Genomic DNA, 4,026 nt, shown 5'->3' on the forward strand with positions numbered 1-4,026 from the left:
ATAGTTTCTATTGTGTGACTGTGTAATTGTGAAAACCTTGAGACTGACACTCCCTTTATCCAGTGTGGATGGATGAGCAAGAAAACAAAGACAAAAAATAAATAATAGGGGGTGATAAGGGGTATGGGATGTTTTGGGTGTTTGTTTTATTTTTATTTTTATTCTTATTTTTATTTTTTTTGTAGTAATCAAAATGCCCAAAAATTGATTGTGGTGATGAATGCACAACTATATGATACTATGAACTAATTATTGTATATTTTGGATGATTTTCTGATATGCCAATATACCTCAGTAAAATTATGTTAAAAAAAGATTTTGCAAGAGTTATATGAAGTAATCTTTAGAGGTACATTAATGGTCAAAACATTAAGTATACTTATATTAATAGAAGTATTAATATTATAAAATCTGTGTTGTCTGATTATATGAGTACAGTACCATCTTTAATATATAACGTACTAACCTATCATCGGAAGGACGTGAATGCTGAGAATTTTTTTTTCAGTAAAGATGAAATGTTAGTACTACTCTATGTTAATTTCTTACCTGATCATCCTTAGACCTCCCCATTCCCAAACTGCAAAACGATTGGTCATGAGTAAGTGTTTAAGTAAGTCATGGAATAGTCTGACCCACACAAAAAAACAAATTCACGTCCTTTTCATTAGAAAAGATTCACTGAGCATCATTATCCAAATTCACTTTTTAAAAATTCCAATAGCAATTATTGTGTGTTGAATACTTTTGATAATTAATCATGTACTTCTTTGTGACAACCCTATTGTTCTCTGGAACCATTACCTATTTTGTTATTTATCTTTATGACATAGTTCATCTTTCATAATTTCAAAATTTTACTTTCCTAAGCACAGATATTATAATCAATCATTGCTCTGCTCACAAACTATTTGAAGCATATTCTCATGATGACCTCTGGCTTCAAACCCTTTGCTTCCATTGAATTAGTACATTTTAGAGACCACAGTGCCCCACTTGCACTCTCTGTTCTTCCTCAGAGAAACCTTGTGGTTGACAGCATAATCCCCTCCCCGCAAAGCTGTCCATGTATTAATCTGCAGACCTGTGCGTATGTTAGTTTATAGGGCAAAAGGGACCTTGCAGGTATGGTTGAGGATTCTGGGATTATTCTGTAGGTCATTCTGGCTCATGGGCCCAATGTAATCACAAGAATCCTTATAACAGAAAGATGGAGGCAGGCGAGCCAGAGTCAGAGAAGGAGATGTGAGGACAGAAGCAGAGGTCGGAGAGAAAGAGATTTGAAGAAGCTACACTATTGGCTTTGAAGATAGAGGAAGAGAGCACAAGGCAAGGATACAGGCAGTCCTTAGAAATTATAAAATGCAAGGAATGAATTCTCTAGAACCTCCACAAGGAACCAGCCCTTTTGATGTCTTGATTTTAGTCCTTGTAGGATCCATTTTTTTTAAGTCTGACCTCTAAAACAGTGAGATAAATTTCTTTTGTTTTAAGCCAATACATTTGTGGTAATTTGTTACAGCAGCAATAGGAAAGAGATACACACCCATTTGTGGAAATCACTTCCTTTACACATCTTCTCAAAAGGCCACCCAAAACTTGACTGATAATTTAAGGAAGTAGAGCAGGGAGTTTGCATTTTAAAATAATAAGCACTAGATATCCCTGCTTTTAAAAGTACCCACGTACTCTTTTCTCTTGCCTTCTTTGCTGTGCTCTCCCCCATCCTGCAAATTATTGATTATTTCTAATAAATGCAACTGAAGCTACTTCATTTGTTTGCCTCCTGCTCATCATTCCTTTAGGATCTCACTTTCTATCTTGGGTGACTTTATCAAGCATTTCTGAAATAAAACCATGGAACTCTAATATCAGGTGTTTAGATAACAGTTTGTTAAAACTTGCTGTATAAAATATGTGAAAACAAATATCTTCTCATTTATATTTTTATCTCTGCAGTTTCTTTCTCATGATAAATGCTCAGCATATTTCTCTTTAAATTTATGTTCTCAGAAATGCTATTATCTGAATTCAGCATGTAAGTTTTGGCCATATATGTGGTTCTGTAACTTTTAAATTCTCTTTTTGCTAAAGGTTCCTGGGATTGCCTTTCAATTTCCTGTCAGGGAGAGGCTAATGGATCTAAATTTAGTAGGGCATTACTTTGATTTGCTCTCCTTTAGAGTAATAGTTTACGTAGAATTACGTGCAACCTCACCAAATACTCACTGTGACTGATGGTATAAAATGTTTTTCCATAATTTTTTCTCCATGTTCATTGTTCCCCTCACAACTTCAAAAAAGTTCTCTGAATTGGAATTATTACCTTGGCGCAGGTCTTCAGAAGAAAGAGGTATACCAGAGACCAGGGTATTACTTTAGATTATACCAACCAACAGGTCTGGAAAAACAGCTCAAAAGCCAGCAACCAAGAAAGTGAATCCCAGGTCCAGGTTAAGAAGCCAAAGCAGGTAGTGAAAAATCAGCAGAAATCTGGACAAAGAAACACCAGGAATACTCCAAGATACTATAATTAAGCCAATTTTTGTCTTTGTTTCCTTATTCCTTACAAATCTCATGGCGAGATCACTAAGTGTGATCAATATGAGATGGATCGGATGCAAGATGGCAGCCACCATGGGCTTGGGAGTAAAAGTCCCTTGCAATTTCCAACTGGTGAAGAACTCAAAGAAGGCCAGAAAGGAGTAAGAGATGGCACCGTTAGCTGGGGTCTAGAAGATGACGAAGACATGACACAAGATGAACAGGGATGATAATTGGGCCTCCAAGAACAATTTATGAAAACTGAATATACAGCCTTAAAATAGAACATGGACCTAAATACCCAGAAACTCCCCTTTGTAAGATTTGTAACAAAAATTAATATGAATGGAGTTAATAGTTCTAATGGAGTTGTGGACCCAAGAGCCATATCAGTGCTAGCAAAATGGCAGAATTTATATAGCATCAAAGTTGTCCTGCAAGAACTTTGGCACCTAAGGATATTTAAAGAAAATATGAAACTTCCTCAGCCGCCTGAAAGACAGTGTTACAGCAATTAATCAAAAAGAAAAACCACAGGCCCTCACCCCACCCCTATTCAATTTAAAGCAGTCTTCGTTTTCCACAGTAGTAAATTTTCTAGATACATCTTGTAGACCTCAAAGTACTGGAAAGGAAGCTCTCCTTCAAAGGCATTTTATCTTAAGATACTGTAAATGATAACTAATTTTTTGTCCATTTGAACTATATAAGTTGTGCTATAACAAATCATACTGTCAAGTGTAACCACTGTCCATGTAGTTGAACTTTTGGGATCAAGAAAGCATATTTAAATTGGTTCCCATCATAACTGGTGGGGCACATCTAACTCAGCTGTGAAGAGACACATCACGCAGTCATCTTACTGCTGATTACATGGCCTGGGGTCTCTGCCTCTCCCCCTTTCCCTCCCCCTACCTTTCTCCTTCCTTCTCCCCCTACAACAGCTCTCCAGATTGGGGTGGCATATTAGAATAGATGTGAATGTTTCAGGTCACAGTCTGTGGGACTACTGCTGGGTTTGTGTGGGTGCTTCATCTGCACCCCCCAGTTTCTTTTTTTAAGCCTTAAATGACTACACCCTTCCAAGCCATCATCCTCTCCCCACTCTCCACTACCACGCTTGGCCAAAGAATAGATTGTAAGCCCCTCTGCTCCCTTCTGAAATTGGCCTTTGATGAGGAATTCTTTCAGGGCTTTCCCCATATCTCCTCCCCACCCCCACCCCCACCCCCGATTGAGGGGTGCTGCTTTTTCCTTTTTCCTCCTGAAGTCCCTTCCTGCACTTTCACCACCGAATGCTTTCCATGACACTGCCTTGCTTTGGCCAGAAGCCATCAGGTAAGGTTGGAAAGAGTCTCTGACCTCCCTCATTTAGTTTTGGAACCACATTTCTTTACTCTCCACCAGCCTGAAAATGAAAATTGGGTCCTCAGCCCTTCCACCCTCTGCTGTTATCGTTAACTGATGAATGTTTTTAGCTCA

At 38.1% G+C, this 4,026-nt stretch overlaps 1 pseudogene; it reads left to right on the forward strand.

Moving 5' to 3' along the window:
• Window positions 1-2,625: 2,625 nt before the first annotated feature.
• Window positions 2,626-3,062, forward strand: LOC119540300 (annotated as a pseudogene).
• Window positions 3,063-4,026: the final 964 nt, after the last annotated feature.

The sequence above is a fragment of the Choloepus didactylus genome, chromosome 7 (genome assembly GCF_015220235.1).
Source record: "Choloepus didactylus isolate mChoDid1 chromosome 7, mChoDid1.pri, whole genome shotgun sequence".
In the NCBI taxonomy this organism is placed as follows: Eukaryota; Metazoa; Chordata; class Mammalia; order Pilosa; family Megalonychidae; genus Choloepus; species Choloepus didactylus.